At 52.8% G+C, this 23,387-nt stretch overlaps 1 protein-coding gene across 1 annotated transcript in view; it reads right to left on the bottom strand.

Annotated features, from left to right (window-relative positions):
* LOC311164356 (uncharacterized protein) overlaps positions 1–23,387 on the bottom strand; it is a 160,744-nt gene that overhangs the window by 89,869 nt on the left and 47,488 nt on the right. The window lies entirely within an intron of this gene.

The following is a 23,387-nucleotide window of genomic DNA, read 5'->3' as shown; positions in this document are numbered from 1 at the left end:
TTTCCACTGTGAAATCCTGTGCTGCCATCACCTGCCAGCTGACAGCTGACATTCTTGCTGTTGGCACATCCCCCTACAACCTGGTGTAGCTCATTTCCAGGCGGAGCAAACTTGCTGTCATTAGCAGCTTAGCTTCTAGTTAAGCTTCTCTGACAAGTCATGAGGCTTGCTCCAGATGCAGAAACACCAGCACTCTACTGCTAATGACGCAGCTCTTTCAAATAACATATCCCTCATCCAGAAATACCAGGTAATGCTTGGGAATAAATTAGAAATTGCATCCTGTGTTTGCATCCTCGTCCTCCTCCTCCGCATGCTCCTCCTCCTCGTCCTCCTCATCCTCGTCCTTCTCATCCTCATCCTCCTCCTCTTCGTCGTCCTCATCTTCCTCCTCGTCCTTCTCATCCTCATCCTCCGCCTCTTCCTCGTCCTCCTCCTCCTGTTCCTCCTCCTCCTCGTCCTTTTCCTCCTTCTCCTGCTCCTTGTCCTCCTCGTTTTTTTCATCCTCCTCCTCCTTCTCTTCCTCCTCCTGCTCGTCACCCTCCTCCTGCTGCTCTTCATCGTCCTACTCCTAATCGTCCTCCTCCTTGTCATCCTCGATTTCCTCGTCGTTTTCTTCCTCCTGCTCCTCATCATTTTCCTCCTTCTCCTGCTTCTCGTCCTTCTCCTCCTAGTCCTCCACCTCCTCATCCTCTTCGATTTCTTTCTCCTCCTCCTCAATATGAAGAGTTAGCATTGCCTCAGGGCAGCGCAGTGCGTCTCGGACAGACCTGCACGACAGACCTCTGCGGGTCAGGAAAAGAATGTTTTAGATAAGAGAAAATAAACAACCTTGAAAACCAAAGCCAAGGAATTCTGACTCTTTCTTCGAACCTCCGGCATGGAAAAAAGGACTCTTGGGGTCATCCTAACCACAGGAAACCCGAGACCATTCCCCCTATTTGCCCCATTTCCACAACGATTTCCCACTATCTCCTCCTCCTCCCCCTCCATTCCCGTCTCCCACCGCCCCCTTTTCCCCCTTCTCCCCCTTGTCCCACCGCCTCCCGCTCCCCGCTCCCCCGAGAGCTCCGCGCCCGCAGCCGGGGGGCTCCCAGCAGCACCAGTGCCGCCAGTCCGGCCCCAGCTGCCGCCCCTCGCCCCACGGCCAGCGCCGGGCAGGGGCCGCAGCCCCGGAGCAGCCGCGCTGCGCTGGGAGCACCAGTCCGGAGCAGCGCGGGCTCGGCAGCGCCGCGCGCTCTCATTGGCTGCGGCCCTGCTGGGGACCCGAGCTCACGGGCTCTGCCGCACCACTGATGACTCATCAACGCCCCGCGCTCTCATTGGCTGCACCGCCTCCCGCCTCTGTTCCCATTGGCTGAGGCCTTCCCGGGACGCTGCAGCCCCGGGTGCGGCTTTTCCAGGCAGGGGGAGCCTTGGGGCGCTGGGCAGGTGGGAGCTCAGGGGAGCCCAGAAATGCGTGCCCAGGTGCGCGGGATCTCAGCGCTGCCCGTGCCCAGCGGTGACGCTGGCCCCATGCCAGGCACCCCCAGAGCCGCTCTGTCCCTGCCCCCCGCAGCCGCACGGGGACAGAAAATGGAACCGAGGGTTCCTCCGTGGGGACAAGGGCCGGGAGAGATCCCTCAGCAAATCCGGCACGGCCACAACAGACCCGGCCTGGGCACACGGAGGGAATTTATTACCAACCAAATCACAGCAGCACAAGGAGAGGGCAAAGAAATCTCTCCAACACCTTCCCCCCACCCACAGGGATCACCCGGATCGGGGGGCACCAGGGCTCTGCCCAACGGGGTCACTGGGGATCATCCAGCGCCGATCCTCCCATGGGGGATGGAGCTGGAGCAGCGCACGAAGCTCTTCCCACACTCGGGACACTCACAGAGCCTCTCCCTGGTGTGGAAGTGCTGGTGAGTGATGATCTCTGATTTCCACCTGAAGCTCTTCTGACATTCCAAGCTCTCCTAGGGCCAATTCCCAGAGTGGATCTTGTGGTTCTTGATGAGATCAGAGGTCCCACTGAGGCTCTTCCCACACTTCCCACACTCACAGGGCCTTTCCCCAGGGTGGATGTTCTGGTGTTCCATCAGGGTGCAGCTGTAGCTGAAACCCTTCCCACACTCCAAGCACTTGTGGGGCTTCTCCCTGCAGGCTCAGGGGGGCTCTTTCCTCCCTGCAGCTCCCTGGGCTGGGTTTGCAGCCCCTCCTCATGATGGATCTCTGGGGCTTTCCCTCCTCTTCCATCTGGCCACAGCATGGGAATGACAGATCCTGGTTTGGGGGAAACCAAGGTGGGAGCGCCTTGGAGTAGAGGCTCCTCCTGCCCAATTCCATCTCTAGAAGTCAGCAGGGGTCTTGTGTCCATGAAAATCTCCACAATGTCAAGGTTCAGCCCAAAAAGACTCTGCAAGGAGTTCCCTGTTGCTGACCTCCCAAATTTTGGTGTTCCAGAGTTTTCTTTTCCATGGGATGATGGGAGTCCAATGGCTCCAGGGGTTCCCCTTTATATAGCGTACTGCTTATGGATGATCCAGGGGCTTTTGGGGGTCCATGGGGTCCCTTCTCCCCTGATGCTCTACTTTGGGATCCCAGGGGTCCCTCCTCTCCAAGCTCTCCCCCCCTCCAGCCAGCTGGGGGTCCCCCAGCTCTGGGATCGCCCCTCTCTGCTCTCCCCACTCTGGGGGTCCCAGGGCTTCCCCTCCTCTGCTCTCCCGGGGATCCTCAGCACCAATGTCCTCCCCCTGCCCATTCTGGGCAATGGCCACGTGGACCCCCAGGGATCCCCCCAAGGGGCTCAGCTTTGGGCTCCTGCAAAATCCAAACCTACACACACAGAGAAAAAAAAACCTCCCAGGGTTGCCTGATGATATTTGGGGTCAATTCCACAATCTGCAAGCTCCAAACACACCCCAATAAAAAACCCTCTCAGGGACCCCGCCAATAGATTTGGGACAAGCTCCCCCTCCCCGCTCACCTGCAGGACCAGGTGGGAGCGATGGTCCCGTGGCTGCGGCCACAGGGGACACTGCAACCTCCTGTTCCTCCTGCTCCTGCTCCTGTTCCTCCTCTTCTTGCCCCTCCTTTTCCTCTCTCCCTCCTCCTCCTCCTCATTCCTAATCCCACCTCCTCCCCAGTTCCTGCCTTCTGTGTATTTGGACTGGAGAACCTTACTTGTTTTTAGAAGTAGAACAAAGATCCACGATGGAACAAGGCTTGCTGCTTTTAGTCAGGAGTATCAGTGACTCAAGGTCATGTTTCCTTTGCTTTGGTGCCGTTCTTGTTCCTCCTCAGTGTTCAGGCTGGGCTATGGGGTGTCCTTGTGTGCTGCATTTTGCGAGTTCCTCTTGCATCCTTTGGGCAACAGGCGGTGCCCTGGGAGGGTTCTTTGTGCTCCTTTGTGACACAGGAGAACCTTGCAGGCGGTTTCTGCGTGAGCTGCTGCTGTGCTGTCACAGGAGCAGTGCCACGTCCCCGCGGTGTTCCCGTTGCTGTGGGACACGGAGCCCTCAGTGGCCAGAGTGGCTCTGGGCTCGTTGTCGGAGGATCCTCCTGCCCGAGGCATTCTCAGCAGCCAGCCCAGCCCTGACGGGTGTCCTCCTGTGCTTGCAGGGCTACAGGCAGCAGACGTGTGCAGCGCAGCCAAAATGATCCAGCAGGTGGCTGCTGCAGTCTGCACTCTGTACTCGGTGGCTTATTCGGGCTATTTTTTAACCCACTTGGCACGTAAGTCGAGCCTTTCCCTGGGTGCAGCATCTGTGGCTCTGGGCTTGCTGTGTGCTTTCTGTTCTTCCTCTGGAGCTGAGCTGACTTTGGAACCAAATCACCATGAAGACAGCATTGCTTTGGGAGAGCTCCTGCCAGCAGCTGCAGCTGAAAAAGGGGGTGTCTGCAGCCAGCGGGGCGTGCCCAGCATTTGCAATGAGCCCTGGGGGGTTCTGTTCCCTCAGGCAGGGAGTCTGTGCCGGCAGAGCCTGCAACTGCCTCCATTTGCTGCTCCGGCCAAGAACTGAGCCAGCCCAGTATTTTGTGCTGTTCTCTTGCTTGCTGTGGGCAGGGACTGTGGCTCCTGGAGGGATGCTGTGAAAGCAAAATGCTCTCTTGGGGTTGCCTTGCTGCGTGGCATTTCCCACCACTGGCAGTTTGTCTCCTAACAGCATCTGGTTCATGTTCCCTCTCCCATTGCAGGGCACTTCTTGTGTGGATCCCGAGCAGCTCCTCCGTCGGTGAGTGGGAAAGGAACCTTTGGTGTTTGGAACTGTGCAGCAAGTGGTGAGCTCGGCATGTGGCAGCTGAGTGCCAGCCTGGGAGGCTGAAGGAAAGTTCCTGTCAGTGTCTTTGCAGCAGCAGCAGCAGCAGCAAAGGGATCCCTGTCAGTTTTCTCCTTTTCTGCTGAAGAGCTTTTGAAGAGCTGCAGGTCTGCTTTTGCAGGCAGAGGATTGCTTGCTGGCTTTAGCCATGCTGGAATATCGAATTCCCAGCAATAAGTGGCAATGTCAATTTTAGCCCATTGTTAGTTGGAACAGCTCCAAACCCAATTTCTGCTTAGTGCAGCTGGATGTGCAGCTGAGGATAAAGAAGGTGAGAACTGAGACAGAACTTCCCGTCCCTCACGCTGCCGTCTGTCCACAGGGCACCAAAGCAGCACCAGCACCTCCTGTGGCTCCCTCTGCTTCCAAAGAGGAGGCCAAAGAGGAGGAAGAGAGCAGAGAGCTTCCCGCTGTTCTGGGGGACGAGGGCGAACATCCCGCGGTGTGGGAATGCAGCGGCAAGGCTCCCGCGGGGTGGGACAGGGACAGCGGACATCTCCCGGCGTGGGACGAGGACGGTGGATGTCCCCTGGAGTGGGACCAGAATGGCCAAGCTCCCAAGGCATGGGATGAGGATGATGGAGATCTCCCAGTCTGGGATGAGGATGGAGGACATCCTGTGTCTTGGGAAGAGGAGGATGAACATCTCCCAGCATGGAAAGTGGACAGCGAACATCCCCTGGCTTCAAAAGATGATGGAGAAGCTGCAGAATTTTGGGAAGAGGATGGAGAACCTCCCTCTGCTTGGGAAGAGGACGATGAACCTCCCTCCGTTGTGGGATCCTGGGCTGAAGATTCTGAGAGCAGCACAGCCCTGCAGGCAGAGGGGAGAGGGGAGTGGTGCCTGATGCAGCTGAGTACGTCTGCTCTGTTCCTGGGGGCCCGAGCAGGGGGCTGTGTGTGTGTCCTGGCATCAGCTGCAGCCAGTGTTGCTCTTCAGCTGAATGTCACCGAGCCATTTCTTGTCCTTCCCCAGCTGAGAGCAAGGAGCTGACGGCCCCAGGGAGTGGGGCTGCCTTGTGGCTCTGCTGCAAGGCGGGCTCTCACTCTGGGAGGGAGCGTCTTCCACGTGGTTTCTTTCAGGGAACACCGTGAGCCAGGAGGAGCCTGCCCAGAAATACCTGGAGGTGGAGCAGCTTGGCCGAGGGTAAGTGCGCGGCAGCTCCTTCTGCACAAGCAGGGCCAGGGCTTGTGCTGGAGCAGGATCAAGTGAGAAGTCAGGAGAGCTCCAAACACCTTCAGACCCTGGGCCACCAGCCTGCTGTCTCTCAGTGCTGATCAGAATTGATAACTTCTTCTCTGCTGTTTTGTCTCCAGGGCTTTCGGAACCGTTTCTAGGGGACTGGACAGGGCCACTGGAGGAGAGGTCAGTGTCAACACGCCCAGCACGTCTGGCAGCTCTGCAGGGCTTTCCCCTCTGCTGGGAGCTGTGGCTGCAGCTTTGGGGGCCAGCAGAGCTTTCCTGGCCAGGCTGCTGCTCTGAAGGCAGAGCAGTGTCAGCCTGCAGAGCACAGCTGGGACAGGCTTGGTCCTTCTGAAGTGCCCAAAGGAATGCAAGGAGGGCAGCGGTGTCTGTCAGAGCAGGACATGCTGCCTCGGTCTCCATATCTAAAAGTGAGAATGCATCAGCTGCTGGAGACTGAGGCCCAATTTATCTTCATCCCAGCCTCAGACCTGAACACCATTTAGCAGTTTTTCCATCCTGCCTTGCATCTTCAAAGGGAGCCTCAAGGCCTATTTCAGGAGAAATCCTGCTTGGGCTCAATTTCGAGTTTTAGTCCAACTTCAGCTGTTCACAGAGGGTGAGTGAGAAAAGTGAGAAGATGGATGTCCAGATCAAAGCTCTCTACTAAACCCTGCAGGTGTGTTTGGGTCTGGTGTCAGTGACAGCCTGTGACAGGGATCACCTGAGCAATGGATGTGCGTGTTTGCTTTGTTGTGCAATCCCACACAGAGCAGTTGGATCTGAAATCATGACCAAGTCCCATAGAATTGCTAAAGGGTTCCTGGCTGTTTTGCTCTGTTTTCACAAAACCAGAATTACCTCCTGCTTGCAAAATGGGTTTGAATAATAATAATGAGAGTGTTGAGGCCATTTGAAAAGACTGTAGGTGCAGAGAATGTTGTTAGAGCTTTGAGGCTGACAGCTGAGGGACCATTTCTGCAGAGCTTGCAGGGCCAAATGTCTCTGGCCATGTGTCCTGTGAGCAGCCCCCAGGGAGCAGAGCAATGGGCTGTGGGAATGGCACTTGCTGAGCTCTGGTGTCCCATGCCAGGGCAGTTTGGCCCAGCCCGGCTGCGTCGCTCCAAAAAGACTCGCTGCGTGTTTGCTGTGGCCTCCTGCCACAGACTGCTGCAGTGAAAGGGCTGCAATGTCCCTTCAGGTGGCCATCAAGAAAGTGAGTCTGCGAGGGCAGAGCAGGGAACGAGCTGTCAATGAGCTCCTGCTGCTGAAGGACAAGAAGCACCCCAACATTGTCAACACTCTGGACAGGTGAGTGCTTCAGCTCTTATCCCGTGCCCGGGCCCTGCGTTAACCTTTCCTGGCATCCGTAGTCTGTAGCCTGTTTTGAAAATGCCTGAGCCAGCCACATCTTCCCAAAACAGCAGCCTGGCAGTTCACTCCCTCCATGTGCTTTTGTTGCTTTGCTTTGGTCTTTTCATCAAGTTGACCCCGTTTGCTGTGTCTTCCAACAAGTGCTGATGAAGCTCAGCAGAAATGATTTCCCTTGGCTTCTTCTTCCCAGCCTTTTTCCATTGCTACAGATGCCAGGAAGAGCAGGGTCTTGTTTCCAGAAATGCCTCATTTGCCCATTTTTCACTGGCTTTGCCTGTTTCTGAAGGGACTTTCTGAAAGGTTTTCTGGCTGCTCTTGTGCCAAGTGCTGCACGGCCTCCTGCCCTGGATAACCCTGGCAGTTGTGTTGCCTTGTTCTGGAGGGAATGGTGGAACTGATGAGTTCAGAAGCTGAAGCAGCTGGGGACAAGTGTTGTGGTTCCACAGTGATCTGGGCTGTTGCTAAACTGCATTTTTCACCTGCTTGCCATCTAAGGCCTCTCCTTTCTCCCAGGTGTCTCCTTCTCCTTTAGACTGTGCAGATTCCAAGGGCTGTGCAGCCTGGCAGGAATGTCTCTCCATCTGATTCTGTCCTCACTGACAAGTGACCTGGAAACAAAACTGCACTCCAGGCTTCTCCATGGGGGAATTGAGCAGTGCCCATTCATCTCCATGCCTTTGTTTTCCTCTTGCAGCTTCCTTGTGGATGGAGATCTCTGGCTGGTGATGGAATACATGGATGGAGGAACTTTGCAGGACGTTGTCAGGCAGACCCGCATGGCTGAGGGAGAGATGGCAGCTGTCAGTCGGGAGGTGAGGGATCCTGCTTGTCACTGCCATGGCTGGGACACGATGGTCCTTGCAAAGAGGGCGTGAGAACAGGAGTGGCTCCATGCTCAGGGCTTTGTTTCTGTGTTGTTTTCATGAGGTGGAGAAGAAAGAGCCTCTGCAGTGAACGGCCTGCCAGCATCACTGCACTTCTACTCTGCTCTGTTCTCTCTCTGCTGCTGTTGTGGTACTCTCTTGTCTTTTTTGGATTTTAATTGCTGTTCTCAGCTTTGCCTTGAAGCGTTTGCCTGGAGCTTGTGTACACTGCACTCGTGGCCTGTGACAGCAAAGCTGCTGCTGGCAGAATTCTGAGCTGTCCTTTCTTGTGTGATCTATTGCGGCCATTGGTTTTAGCCCTGGTGTTTCTTGTTCTCTCTCAGTGTCTGCAGGGCCTGGATTTCCTCCATTCCAAGCAAGTGATCCACAGAGATGTGAAGAGCTCCAACATCCTGCTGGGCATGGCCGGCTCTGTCAGGCTGGGTGGGTGTTCCTGGGCAGGCACGGCGCTGCCGGGCTGCGGGTGTGGGGCTGCTCTCCAGGGAGGGCCAGAGCCCCACAAGGGCTGCTGGGGGCACTGCCCGGCCCCTGCTGCCAGCTGAGAGCGGCTGCCCCTGCAGAGAGCTCAGGAGAGGAGCAGGGTGCCAGCAGTGCCTCTGCTCTGCCTCTGACAGGGTTTGTTTCTGTCCTCAGCTGATTTTGGCCTCTGCGCTCAGCTCAGCCCTGGGCAGGACCAGCGCAGCTCCATGGTGGGCACTGCTCACTGGATGGCCCCAGAAGTTGTGACCAGATCCCCTTATGGCACCAAGGTGGACATCTGGTCCTTTGGCATCGTGGCCATCGAGATGGTGGAGGGAGAACCTCCTTACTGCAGGGAAACAGTGGCCATGGTGAGAGGCAAATTCTGCAGGGGTTGCAGAGGCCTGTGAGCACAGGGGGACCCTGCCCTGGGAGCAGCAGCTGGAGGTTTCTGCACACGGGAAGGGAATTCCCAGAGGACTCCAGCCTCAACACAGACCAACATTCTGCAGTCTCCAGCAACAATTGGCTTTGGGTTTTACATTGTTGCAGCTCTTCTGGCTGTGAGGATGACCTGAAAATGGGAAGCAAGTGCATCAGCTGTAATGTCATCTTGAGAGAAAACCCCAAACCAACCCTAAATCCCACCTCCCAACCCAAAAAGATTTCTGAAGGAGTTTCTAGAAGAGGTTGAAGAGGTTTTGCAAGATGATCTGCCCCCTGATTCTTCTCACTGCGAAACTTGTTGAAAACCTGAAGATGATTGTTTACATCCCCATAGTCTGACATATTTCTTTCCTACTCCAAACAACTTTCTCTGTGTCACCAAAGCTGAGCTTTCTGCAACACCAAGCTCCTGTTTCTTGCCTGGCAGTTTCTGGGGTGGGCCATCAGGAATGCATTTACTTGAGTGTCAGTGGCACTGCAGAGATGCACTTGATGGAAGAATCCTCTGAAATAACACAGTCAGACCACAGTGACTCTGGAAAATGGCCTGTAAAGCTGGTGTCCACATTTGGAGAAGCAAAATGTGCTATTTGTGATGGAGGTTCCTACTAAGAGAGTCAGGCAATGAAAGTGGCTCTCAAGGCGAGATCATTTGGATGTTGCAGTGGCTGAGGCAGCCGCAGGGTTTGGGTTTTTTGTCTGGCACAGAACAATGAGGTGTGAGCAGCATCTGTGTCAGGGAGGAAAGTGCCCCTGTGCCAGGGGCTGGGGAGCCGGGGTGGCTGTGAGCGCGTGTGGGTGTGAAGGAAGCTGGCAGAGCGCTGAGTTTGCTTTCCCTGCAGGCTCGCGCTCGGATCCGGCAGAACGGGACCCCGCAGCTGCAGGAGCCCAGGCGCCTGTCGGCTCTGCTGCGGGACTTCCTCGAGTGCAGCCTGGAGCCGGACGAGGAGCGGCGCTGGGCTGCCCAGGAGCTGCTGCAGGTGAATGCCAAGGGCTGCCGGGGAAGCAGCAGCGCCAGGGAGGGGTTTTCTTGTGGGGCCCCCTCCGACAGTCTCCAGTCTCGCTGCTTTGCACACGCAGAGCCAGCAGAATCCTGGCCTGCTCTGCCTTGGCAGGCTCCTTTCCAGGTCAGCTGCACCTGGTGCCCACAGCCAGCAGGGACATCTTCAAGCAGCTCAGGGGGCTCCGAGCCCTGCCTGACCTGAGCTTGGATGTTTGCAGGGAGGAGGCACCTCCCACATCTCTGGGCACCCTCTGTCAGTGTTCCCCCACTCTCCTGGTTAAAACATTCTTCCTTACATCTACTCTGAGCCTGCTTCCCTCTCTTGAGTTTCAAAGCATTTCCCTTTGTCCTGTTGCAAGAGAGCCTGGGAGGAACTTGACTCTGGAAGTAACAGTTCATTTCTTTCTTTTTTATCTTTTGTGCAGCACCCATTTTTGTCATCAGCCAAGCCACTCTCCAGCCTGACCCCCCTTATCATTGAATCAAAGAAACTGAAGGAGCAGCAGAAGTGATGAAGCCCTCGGGGACAGTTTCTTTTTACAGTAGTTAGGAGAAGGAGTTCATTATGGTAGTTAGGAATTCTAGTTAGTTATGGTAGTTAGCACTTCTACTTAGTTATGGTAGTTAGTACTGCTAGTTTCTTAGGGTAGTTAGCACAACCTGTATGTCATGGTAGTTGGGACATGCTGTTTTTTATGGCAGTTTTTTGAATAAAATCTCTCTTAAACCTCAGCTCCCTTGCCGTGTCCCTTCCTTCTCCTGCTGTGGCTCAGCTGCCCAGAGCAATGTGAGGGGAGAGCGGGCCCAGCCTGGCCCAGAGCTGAGCCCCAGCAGAGCCCTGGCAGAGCCCAGAGCAGCCTGGGCCCCTGCAGAGTCAGCCTGGCAGGAGGCGCTTGGAGCCTTCTGGGCTGCACCCGGCTCTTGGGGACAAACTGTGTGTGCTGGAAAATGCCAGCGGCTCTGCAGGAGGGCAGGAGGGGCCCGGGGAAGGCCCAAGCGCTCCATGCAAGGGAAAACCTGCCCTGGCTTTGGGATAAAGAACTAGGTAGTGTTGGCTTCTGCTATTATGTATTGACTTCTGCAAATTATTCTTAATCACAACGAGTTTGATAAAGTACAGTCTGTAATCACTTTTCACTGCTTCTGCTATAATATAATTTGTCACCTTCTTGTGGCCAATGCCCTGGCCCCTGTGTAGCTCATATCCTCAGGACATCATTTATGGATTATCCTGGTTTCCTGCTGGCCTTGTTTGTCCCCAGTCAGGCAGGCACAGGTCGGATATCTCTGTCCTTTGCAGACCAACTGTCTGAATGCCCAAGCTGCTCTCAGCCACAGGCAACCTCAGCAAGCCCAAAGGATTTCAGCTCTTCAGTGATTCAGCTCTCTTATGGTTCCAGCTCTTTGCTTGCTCAGGAGCCTGGCAGGCTGGCCAGGAAGCAGAGGCTGTGAGAGAGGAGAAGGCAGCCCTGGGGTTCCACAGCCATGGTTTTATTGGGGGGTCTGTGAAGGGTTCCAGTGATGGCTCTTCTGGCCAGAATGGGCTAAAACAGCCCCTTATATAGGGCTAGAGAGGATCAGGAATTGTCCATTAGCAGGGGTTAAGGAGAAGTAACCTATGGGGTTACAGAGAGATAAACTGGGGTCTGACAGGCAGAAGAGAGGGGCTTCTGGCTTTTTCACCATGACTTGGCATTTCCTCTCTCTAGGCCTGCGCCCTCCATGGAGCTTTAGCCAGGCCTGTGCCTGCTCCATCCTGTGAAATGGAAAATGTAAATGTAAACCCCCTCCCTCTGAATTATTATAAATTTGAAATTAAAAGGCTCTCGAGCAAAGATACAGGAATAGGAATAACAGTTCTATACTAGAAAAACTAAAAATACAAATGCAATAGTACAAACAAAAAACCCCTGTGCCAGAGTCAGAACAGGAGCTGACACGCTGTGGGTCGGCGTGGTGGCACCAGTCCTATTAAATGTTGGCTGCAGTGCACCTGCAGTGACAGGAGTGGCTCTGTTGGAGCAGTGATCCTGTAGAAGGGTGGACTTTTCCTCTGAAGGTCCACTGGTGGCGTAGATGGGCCTGGACTTCCCCTGGGAATGCAGGGGAAAAGAAAGCTGCTCCTCTGGGAATCCAGTGGGAAAAGGCTGTCTTTCTTCCAAATGTCAAATTATATCCAGGTAGGAATGCTGGGCTCCTCTCTCTGGCTGGAGCATCTCACAATGGGACCATGAAATTTTTATCAGTCAGGCAGTGACACCCAATGGCCCATTAACAGAAGATATCTCCCAGAGGGGGGATTGTTGAGGAAGAGATAAAGTAAACTGCTGTAAGAGACGGTCTGAAGTTTCCCTCATTTGCCTCCTGACCCTGCTCTACCAGCCAAACACAATGCCAAAGCTTCTCTGGGAGGAGGAGAATGGGCACAAAGTAACTGGTTTAATTTGGAAAATGTTATTGATGGAGTATGTTCTTTACAACATGAAACAAAATGTAAAGTGGGCAAACCAAACCTTCCAGCCTCTCCCTCAGAATTTAGGATGTGAGCCAAAGCAAACACAGAACCAGAGAAACGAGGTTCTCCATCCCTTATGGGTGAGCGAAGGGCCGGAGCATGGATGGATCTGAGAATGCTCAGTAAACATAAATCAGGAGATACACTGATCACAGCTACCATGGCCTCAAACGGGCACTTGTGACCTTTCTGATTGACACTGGGGCACAAATCTCTGCACTAACAAAAAAGGATGCCCAGAAGTGTAGAATTGTTCCAACAAAGAAATCATGTTGTGTTTTAAATGCCCCAGGAACTACAGAATCAATGAATGCAGCCTTAGTAAAACTCAGGCTCCCTGGAGAGGAGAATCAATTAGCTGTCAAAATGGTAATTGGGGATATTCCAAACAATTTGTTAGGGATGGATGTTCTTGCTAGGAGGCAGTGGGAAGATCCTGAGGGATTCCTGTGGTCATTTGGCGTGCCACGTCTTAGCATTAGACTGCTCCAAGCTGCACCCTCCTCACTGTCTGGCAAAATTCCTCATGTAAAACAAAACCCTCTACCTTCTGGTGCCAAAGAGGGCATCAAGCTGCTTATACAGGACTTGTGAGACCAAGGAGGAATGGTCAATACCCATTCTCCTTTCAGCTTGCCAGTGTGGCCAGTTTGAAAACCCGATGGGAAGTGGAGGCTGACAGTCGACTTTCCCAGGCTTAAGGCCAACACAGACCCTCTTACAGCAGCGCTCCCAAATTTGGCTGAATCAGTAACATCAATTCAAGAAAAGGCTCTCTCAGCCATGGCAGCTATAGATGTCAAAGACATGTTTTTCATCATACCTATCCAGCCAGAAGATATGGAGCGTTTTGCCTTCCCGTGGGAAGGACAGCAATGCACTTTCACTGGGCTTCCCCAAGGCTACAAACACTCCCCCTCTTTGGCCCACCATGCTTTAGCCCAGGAATTAGGAAAAAACACCCAAACCTGGCAATGCAGCTGTTTATCAATACATGATGAAATCCTTGTGGGAGGAGATTAAATAGAGGCAGTGGGAGATACCCAACAAAAAATAATCTCCTATTTAGAAAGTCTTGATTTGCAAATTCCCTCAGAGAAAATTCAGAAGCCTTCTCAGGAAGTGAAGTTTTTGGGAATTTGCTGGAAAGGAGGTAGGACATGTATTCCAGCTGATATCCTAACCTCTTTAGATCAGATCAAAATGCCTGAATCCAGGGAAGATCTCCAGCAAGCTCTAGGACTGTTAGTGTTCTGGAGAAAACACATTCCAGATCTTTCAATAATTGCCAGGCCCCTTTATGACTTGCTGAGGAAAGGGGTGAAGTGGGATTGGACTCCTTCTCAGGAGGAAGCATTGCAATTGCTGATTTTTGAAGCAAGAGCTCCCCAAGCCCTGGACCCTGTCCATCCCACAGGTCCCTCCAGGTGGAATGGGGATTTGCCTCCTCAGGGCTGTCAGTGCACCCATGGCAGCAGGGTCCTGAGGGTCCCACCAGGCCTGTTGGTTTCTGTTCCCATGGGTTCAAAGATGCTGAGAAAAGATACACTGCTGGGATAAAGGATTGATTGTGGTTAGCTTAGCTCTCATAGAAGTGGAAACAATTGCACAACAACAACCAATTGTCTTGAGAGGCCCTTTCCAAAGTTATTAAGACAGTCACTGCTGGGACCCCCCGCCTGACGGGGTGGCCCAAAGGGCCTCAGGTACAAACTGGTTTGCTCAGATTGAACATTACTGTGACATTTTCTCAATAACAGAAGGAGCTGTTAAAATTCAGCGATCCCAGAAACTGAGAACTTGGGCAGCAGCCATGACAAACCTGGCTCTGTAATTAAAGCAGCCCCTCCTTTCTCCACAGAACAATCAGCAAATTCTTGGTTCACTGATGCCTCTGCTAACTGGGAGGGAAGTGTGGAGACACAGGGCAGCAGCCCTCCACATTTCCTCTGGTGAGCGAGTTATTACCGAGGGGGAAGGCAGTGCTCAGGCTGGGGAGCTGAGGCTGTTTGGAGTGTTTTCCAGCATGAGGTGCACAATACCTCTCTTGTCTGCATCTACACTGACTCCTGTGCTGTGTGTAAAGGATGTACTGAATGGCTTCCTTTTGGGCAGCAAAATTATTGGGAAGTTAACAGAATTCCAGTATGGCAAAAGGAAAAGGGACAAGAAATTTTAAACATGGCAAGCCAAGGGAACTTTGTTCGGGGTGGGCAGCCTTTCACCAGACAGATGGAAATCCAGCAGGAGAGTGGAACAATAAAGCTGATGGGTTAGCAGGACTAAGTGCCCTGAGAAAGGAGCAAATTGCAGAGGCCTGGGGTCAGCTGTGGAATGGCTGTGTCTGTCCCTCTGGAGCCTCTCAGGAAGCCCCTGCCAGCCCCGAGCCGGCAGACACCGGGGGCAGCCCCGACACGGCGACAGCGGGGAGACAGACACTCTCTGTGCCCCGAGGGGGCTGGGGCAGCTGGGCTGGGCCCTCTGCAGCAGGAGAGACTCCAGAGACATCGGGGGGAGAGAAAAGGCCGGCTCCTAGCAGGGCTTCATCCAAGGGTTTATTCAGGGGCTCCGGGGAGCTCCTACACCTCAGGGGGCCCTGGGAGATGTGCCCAGGTTACATTTGTAGGGAGGTGGAGACCGAAAGGAGATCACATTTTACTGACCACTAAGTGACCCTGAGGGATGGATACTGGGAATAGACATTTAGGAGGGCGTGTGGGGCAAGGCTCGGGGGGCTGAGCCCTGGGCTCTGGCCGATCACTCGATGTCTTGGACCGAAGCTTCCAGATGGAGGGGATGGGATGCTGGGGGATTGACAGAGAGCCAGGGTGGGGATTTGGGGATGATCTCAGCAAGGGAGAGGGATTACACAGGTAAAGGGAGGGGGGTGCAATCTGGGATAAAACATTTGGGAAAAATACAGGGATACACAAACCAAACTACTTCAAAGTATTACAAAGTATAAAACCACAGTAAAACAAATGGCTGCATGTAAAAAGACAGCACACAGGGGCAAAAGATTTGTACAAGGAAGCTCTTGCCCAGGGCTGACCTGTCACCATGGAAAGGTGTGAAACATGCATATCAGCCTGTGAGCAATGGCAGACAACTCGAAAGACACCCTTTGGAAGATCACCTCTGCATTTCAGAAAGGGTAAAGGCTCCTGGGCACGTGGCAGGTAGATTATATCGGCCCCTTTGTGAAGTCAGGAGGTAAACACTTTGTGCTGGTAGGAGTAGAAATTGTATCTGGCTTGGCCCAGGCCGATGCTTTTAAAAGAGCTACAGGAGATAATACTGATAAAGCATTGCAGGGATGGTTTGGAATTTTCCCAAAACCACAGGAAATCCAATCTGATAATGGGTCCCACTTCACTGCCAGAGTTGTGCAGGATTAGGCAAAAAATGAGGGAATTAAATGGACTTTTCACACCCCTTCCTACCCTCAAGCTAACGGGATCCTAGAAAGGACCAATGGTTCTTTTGAAATGACTTTGGAAACCAGAGGAGGGAAATTGGGGCGTTCAGTTATGCAAAGCTGTGAAAGGTGTGAATGATGGATGGGGGGTAAATGGGTGTCCCAAAATCACTGCCTTTTGCCCGACAGCTCCAAGCATAATTACCTCTCTAGGGAGACCAGATGATTTCAAGGTTCCAGCACATCACCCTGCACAGCCTGTTTTGGTGGATCTCCCTGCTGTAGGAGAAGTACCACTGGTGCTAAAAACCCCTCTGAATAAATATGCATGGGTAGCCTCTGATGCTCTAGGGAGAGAGCATCAGATAAAGACACTGGATAATTCCATCATTCTAACTTTTTCTGCCCCTTAGTGGCAGGATTCTGCTGTGTTCACTTTTACAGAAGAACCCCAAGGGACATGAGGATCATCTGAACATTATAATTTTGGCTTTTGCAAAATATTAATGCGGATTCCATGTGTTGTGCTTTATAATGTTAATTTTGCAGAAGTAGCTGTAATATTGAAATAATAACTAAAGATTTATTTTTGTAATGAACTGACAATAATAACTCAGAGATATTTTTGAAATAGCTAATGTTGATTTAAAGTACTCGTGGAAGGAGCTAAAACTGTCTGCATGGTCAGATAACATTTAAGGCTGGGATGTGATGAGGACCCCTGCCACTGACCCTTCCACTGTCAGTAAGTGTCACCTGCTGAAAGCACAGAACAGGGGGCCCTTGTGAGTTAGTGACACACAACCCTCAAAACAGCAATCCTTGGTTCCTGCACATACTGTAAAAGGGTGGGACAGGGGTTGAACCAACCTAAAGAATTCCTGGAACATGTAAATGAGTTCAAAGAAATGTTTCAATATGTATAATCATTATGAATGTGTATTGTACCAATGCACTGGAAAAAGTAGCTAAGAAGAGTTGCTGTGGTTAACTGGTGTGCCTCCGGCCTCCACCAAGCACCCAGCGCTGTTATTGTTTTGTTCCTTATTATTCCTTAATAATATTTTAAAACTTCTAAAGTGTGAGGCTCATTTTTCACAAACCTAAGGTGCTCACGCCTTGTTCTTCCCCCAAGCCAGGATTTGTCAATCCTAAACTTTGTCTGGATGGAGGAGGTGGAGTAGGCTGTAATGAAAAGCAAGATGCACTGGTGTGGAGGCCCCTGGGAGTCTCAATCTCCCTGCTGTGGAGAACAGGTCCAAAAAAAGAAGAATAGATTTCAAGGTTATGGTGAGAAGCTTGCTTCTCCCATAGATCTTTGCAGGCACATGCTGATTTATGTAAAGTTATGTTACCCCATTGGCCCGTGGGCCTAATTACCCTAGTTCAAGCCCTGTTACCCATCTCTGGCTAGTCCCTAGAATGTTCTCCTCCCTCTGTCCCTCCACTGGCCCTAGTTTACTGCATTCCTCTGCCCCTGTTTCCCCATTAGCTGACCCGACCCTTAACCCCTCCTTTGCCCCATTTTCCCCCATATCCATTGGACCCTGACCCTCAGCTCCACCCTCACTGCCCCATATAAAAACCCCCTGTGCCCTCAGCTTGCCCCCTGGCTTTGTCCCTGGACCCTGTTCAGCTGTGTCCCCTGTTCCTGTGCCAATAAACCCAGTTTGCTGGAGATCATGCACAGACCCATCCTGCCTGCTGTGTCAGCTTTATAAAGCAGCCGTGAGCTTCGGGCTCCTGAGTGCCGGATGCTCCGAGGGCCTCGGCAGCGCCAGGACGCTCCAGACTGGGACAGCCAGGCAGCTGAGGAGGAAGTCACTGCCCCTTTCCCCTCTCTGCTGCTCCATCTCCCAGCCCAGCATCGCTGCAGGACAGCCTCACTACCAACGCCATCCTGCCAGGGATGGACTGGGGGGATCTCCTTCCCCTTCCCTCTGGCACGGAGGCAAATCCCATCTTCTCCTTCTCTGCCCTCCTTCCTTTCCTCATTCTGTCCTTCATCCATCCATGTTCCTTTCCCAGCTCCTTCCTCGGTTGTTCCTTCTTGTTCCTCCCTCTCCTCCTTCTTTTTCCTTTTCCCTTCTCCCTGTCTCTTCCTCTCCTTGTCCTTCCTCCCCCAGGCACTGAGCTGAGGACAGAGACGAGGGAGAACAAATTCCTGCCACAGAACCTCGTGGAAGAGGACATTTGGAACAGCTCCGTGGTGCAGGAATCCAACGGGGAGGAAAAGCCCCAGAGATCCCACACGAGGAGGGGCTGCAAACCCAGCCTGGGGAGCTGTGAGGAGGTAAAACCCTCCCTGTGCTGGGAAGGGTGTGGGGAATGTGGGAAGAGCTTCAGGCACAGCTCAGCCTATTCCTGGTGCCTCCAGAGACAGCAGGGCTGAATGCAGAGATCCATGGGGCTGCAGAGATCCCCCTGCAGATCCATGGGGATGCAGAGATGCCCCTGTAGTTCCATGGGGATGCAGAGATGCCCCTGCAGCCCCTGGAGCAGCCGCGCTGGAGCCCGGGGATGCCTGAGAGGAGGCTGTGACCCCGCGGCCAGAGGGGCCCCGCCGGAGCAGCCTGTCCTGGAAGGACTGACCCCGGGGCACAGCGACCCACGCTGCAGCAGCTGGAGGGGGGCTGTGCCCCCTGGGGTGGACTCAGGCTGGAGAAGCTCCTGGAGAAGTCTCCGGTGGGAGAGAGCCCAGGGTGCAGCAGGGGAACGACTCCTGTCCGCGGGCAGAGGGAGAAGCCCCGGGGGATGAACGGAGCCCGGCCCCATTCCCTGTCTGCGGCACTGCCGGGGGAGGAGGCGCGGCGGGAAGGAGGGAGGCGGGGGGAAAGCTGGATGGAAGGGTCTGCATTGAATTCTCATTATCCTGCTCTGCGATTTTGGAGTTTTCTGTCAGAAATCTCTCCCCTCCCCCCCTCATCCACAGAGGTTTTGGGCAGTTTTCACCTTTTGGGGGATATCAAAGCGATGCACTGGTGCTCCTAATTAGGGGTAGGAGAAGTGAGGCTCCAGGGCTTCCCGCTGAGCCGGAGGCAGCGAAGCGGCAGTGCCGGGAAAGCCGTGGCGGGAGCTGCGGAGAAGTTTGTTTGTGTTTGCAGCCCAATCCCCCTCGGGCCCGGGCCCGGCCCAGGGCTGTTCCTCAGCTCCGCCTTTGCCCTCACGCAGCCCGGGGGGCCCTGAGAGCGCGGGGCGGGGCCGTGCCGCGTGCAGAGCCCGGGCCTGGCTGCGATTGGGCGTTGGTGCCGTCAGTCGTGGTTGTGGCGCGCTGATTGGCGGGAGCGGGGCGGAGCACGGCCCCGGGGCCGGGCTGAGGGCGGCCGTGGCTGCGCAGCGGCGCCATTGGCGGAGCGCGTGTGCGGGCCCGGGAGCGGCGGCGGCGGGCGGAGCGCGGGGAGGCGGCGGCGGAGCTCGGAGGCGGCCGCGGCGCAGGTGGGAGCCGCGCTGGGTTGTGCGGGGGCTCGGGGCTCGCTGCGGGCCTCGGGGGCGGCAGGGGGCTCGGGCGGGTGGGTTGTGCCGTGTCCGGGCCGTGTGGGCCCTGGGCTGAGGGCGCTGCGGGAGCGGCTGCCCGCGGTCTCCTTGCCGGCGCTGCCTCGGCAGGAGCCGCTGGCGGAGCAGCGCTGGCTCGGCCCGGTTCGTGTGGCTGGGACAGAGGGGGCTGCCCCGTGCCGGGGCTGTGCGGGGAAATTCCCGTCGCCGGAGGTTTCTGTGCCCGGGGCAGCCAGAGGAGTCCTGTGCAAGTGTCTTTATTGCTGAGCAGAGGGAGAGGCCGTGGGGCATTTCCCAGACGCTCTTTCAATCTTAGCCTCGCTTTTTATCCTCATTTCCCGGCCGCTTCTCCCCCTCCCCTCACCCCACTGGCCGAGGTATTCGAAAGGTCCAAGACTCCCCGATCTGCCTGCTGTATGTGCCCTTTACTGTGCACCCCCTTTAGTATCACACCCTAAATTCATAGTTGCATTAAATCTCTGGTTTTACTCTTGACGTTGAGAAATTTAGCCGGACCTTGGCTGAGCAGCAGTCCGTGTCAATTAGTAACTCTTTTAAATCTGTATAAGTCCCTGATCTTATCTCCAAGTAGATTCAGAGCATCTCTTTGTGAAGACTCATTCGTTTTATTCCTTGCAATCCCTCCTCTTGTTTTTTCACCCATTGTCTTTACAAACATGAATTCCTATGGAGTCAATCTGATTTCCTGAGTGTTTTTTTGGTTTGGATTATTCTCATTGCCCCCATTCCGTGTCCTTCTGGAGCCGTTTCTGGATCAGGAGGCCTGGCTGCCCCCTGCATCCCCTGGCTCACCTGCTGAATGAGCTGCACTCTCGAGGCGTGGAGCATGGTAAAAAGATGAGAGTTGCTGTAGCACATGTGAAAAACGCCAATCACTTGTTTTTAAAATTTCAAAGGTTTAATAGCATTAAAATAATTATTAAAATAGTAATACGATTAGAGGAATAATAATTTAGACAGTTTGAATTAAGACAATATGAGACAATAAAAACAAAGATGTCTGGGTGCCTTTTTCTGGGCAGTACAAGCCAGAAAAAGGACACCCATTAAAAAAGGATTAACCCTTCAAAACAACAGCGTTTTGCATATCCATACACTTCATACATGATGCATAAATTCCATTCAAATAAAGGATTCCATCTGGTCATCCTGAACTTCTTCCTCCTAATCCTAACAGGGCCTTCAAGGTGGGAATAAGTTCATTTCTTCTGATAGAAAGATTTAGATGTCCTGTGGCTGCTAGCTCCCTTTAAGTCCTTTCTTTAAAAACAGTGTCCTACATAGCAAAATTTGTATTTTAACATTTTGTTACAACCCAGAACTATATTTAACACAGTATTTAAGAGACTTAATACAGCATTACTTTCTAAAGCAACACATATAATATTCATTTTGATATTTGCAAAAAGCCAGTTATAAAATACGAATTTTTCACAGCACATGAGAGGAGAAACAGCATTCGTTTAACCCATGGTCTGCCAGGGAGCCACAAAACCGTGTCCCATTCCCATCCTTTCCAGGTTTGGATCGGTACCTGAGCTGCTTTCTTATTTCCTTCGTTATCTGCTTCACCACTTTTCCTTTGTCATCTATTTGCCAACAGCAGCTTGAGTCATTTAATTTTCCACAACTCCTCCTTTTCCTGCTAACAGATGATCTGATCCCATCCCCTGGTGAAATGTTGTGTTCCTCATTCCAGTGGATTGGTCAGCAGGAAGGTCAGGAGCTGGAGCTGTCTGGCTGGTTATTATTTGGAGGAGAGCTTGTAATCTAACAATGCCATTGAATGAGAAATGGTTTCCTTGGCTCCAGAAATGAGTTCCTGAGGGTTCCCAGGGGCTGGTCCATGGCGTTGTAGGATTTGTCCTGGTGGCCTTTCAGCTTTTCCCCATTTTTAGTGCTCCCTCAGGAGCCAGGGCTGCATCAATTGATTGCTTTTCTGTAATTTAAACATAACATTCTTGGATTCCTAACTGATTTTCCTAAATAACCAAAAAACACAAAAGACCCCCTCCAAATCCCAAAATAAAGTGGTCTAATACCCCCTATATAACACAGAGAGTGAGAGCAGGTGTTGCAGTGGGCAGAGGGATGATTCCCCCAACTTTTTAAAGTGACCTTTCAGAAGATTCTCCATTTGCTGTTTCCCTTTGCAGCTGAACCCATTTCTGTTGCAGAGTCAGATATCCTCAGCAGGGGCTCTGCCTGGAGCTGTGCAAATTCCATCAGTGCAAGCAGGCAGAGCTTGGGGTGAGGGGCAGAGGGAATGAGCCCAATTCCTGCCCCAGGCAAGAGACCCAGGTACATTGCCCACACTTTGCCCTGCAGTGTTAATTTGCATTTCTAAAGCTCCTCTCCAGGCTGCCTGGAATGAAGCTTCTGTTCCAGAGCAGCCATCCAGTGACCCGGGGGTTCCCACCCTTTCCCCTCACTGCTTTTTGTTTCTCTTTTTTTTTTTTTTTAAACAAAATTTTTTTAACTCTTTATGTGTTAAAGAGTCACCTTTGAAGCTCTTCTGATATTTCAGAATGCAGCCTGAAGGTGAACATCGAAAAACCCAGATGAAGATTTTGCCATGGCTAGCAGGCACACACACACACATGCACAAAAACCCCCAGAGGAATAAACGTTTTTCATACTTCTCCTAAGAGTAAAACTTGATTCTCACACCCCTGTCCCAAACCAAACTGACAATATAAAAGTAGGAATATTAGGGAAGACATGCAAATGGTGTAATCTTGTCACCAAACCTGGGGGAAGAACAAGAAGTCTCCACCAACATTAAATCAAGGCTTTACCTTATTCTGGCCAGGCTGTTCTTTTGGCCAGGATGTGCAGAGAAATATTTTCTTTCACAAACAGCCTGGGTGTGGAGAGAAAATCATTCCATGAGACATGTGAATTTTACTGGATTTTTCCTAAATTTGATACAGTCTGAACCAATCTAAATCTACTGGTTTAATGTTCCTTGTTTCCAAGTTGTGTAGTTGTTAGTATTTGGTTTCCTGTGGGACCCGGATTGCTTTGCCTGTGATGTTGATGAGGTGCACACTCCTGGATTTCCTTCTCAGCCTTTTCCAGACCAGGTGTCTCCAGCTCTGCCGGGGGCAGTGTCTGGGGTAGCTGTTGGTTGCTGTTTGCTGCTGTTGGTTGATGTTTTGTTGCTGGTCGTTATCTCTGTGGGCATCTTTTGGGCTGTTCCCAGTCTGTTGAGATGTTAAACTCATCTCCATTGAGTGGTGTAACATCCCTTGAAAAAAAAACGATCGGAATTCCTTTCCCCGAGGCAAAGACAAACCAAGCCTGAGTAGAGAAATACAATGTAAAAAATTGTAAAGAATATTAGATGGTGAATTTTGCAGCCATGCAATCGCAGGCAACCCAGTGTGTGAGTGTAAGTGAGCCCCAGAGTGGAATTGTGCCCTTGTGTTCCCCAGCAGCTGTGGCAGGGCAGGCCCAGCAAGCGCTGAAGCTGCAGCAGTGGCAGCAAGGCTTGGCCCCAGGGGCTGGAGATGCCGAGGAGGGTGGCCAGGCAGAGGATTTGAGCAGAGGATGTGTGGGCAGGCGCAGGGGCTTGGCCCGCTGTGGAGCCCTGGCTGCTGCTGCGTTGCCTTCAGGGCAGCTGAGTGGCGGCCTCCCCTCCTGCTGCTGCCGGCGGCGGGGAGTGCAAATCTCCGGGGCTTGAGAGCCCTTGAGCCGAGGCTGAGGGGTCCCCCCGTGCTGAGCTGTGCTGGCGGCTGTTTGTGGCCTCAGGGACACTTGGCATGGGCCACTTGGCCACCAGTGGGGCTGCTTTGCACTCCTTAGGCAGGAGCCGATGTCCTGGGTGGGTGTTGGGAACAGCAAAGTGCCAAGGCAGGGTCAGTGCCAGCCCAGCTTCCTGTGGGAGAGATTTCCCAGGAGACAGGATTCTGGCCAGAGCCTGCTGCTTTAAATGTGCATCCCTTATCTCCTGCCTGCACTAGGTGGAGAGTTGCACTAGATTGAAGAATTGCAGACATGAATTGCAAGGGAGATAATTGAATATCTGCTCTTTACACATTGGCTCAAGTACTTGAGAGTTACAGACAGCCCAATCCACCTAATACATACACCCTTCCTAATATGCTCCCCACTTTTGTTTAGCAAACAATATTCATGTCTCTGTTAAGTCTGTTGTTTTTGTCGAAGTTCATGATTTTAGCAGGATCTTGGCTGAGCAGCAGTCTAATAACAGCAGCATCAAATAATAACAGCATCAATTATTAACAACTAATAATGATGAGCAGCATCAACTAATAACATTTT

Source organism: Fringilla coelebs (genome assembly GCF_963513975.1).
Source record: "Fringilla coelebs genome assembly, chromosome: 31".
Classification (NCBI taxonomy): Eukaryota; Metazoa; Chordata; class Aves; order Passeriformes; family Fringillidae; genus Fringilla; species Fringilla coelebs.
Note: the sequence above shows the minus strand (reverse complement) of the source record. Positions and strands in the feature narration are given on the sequence as shown.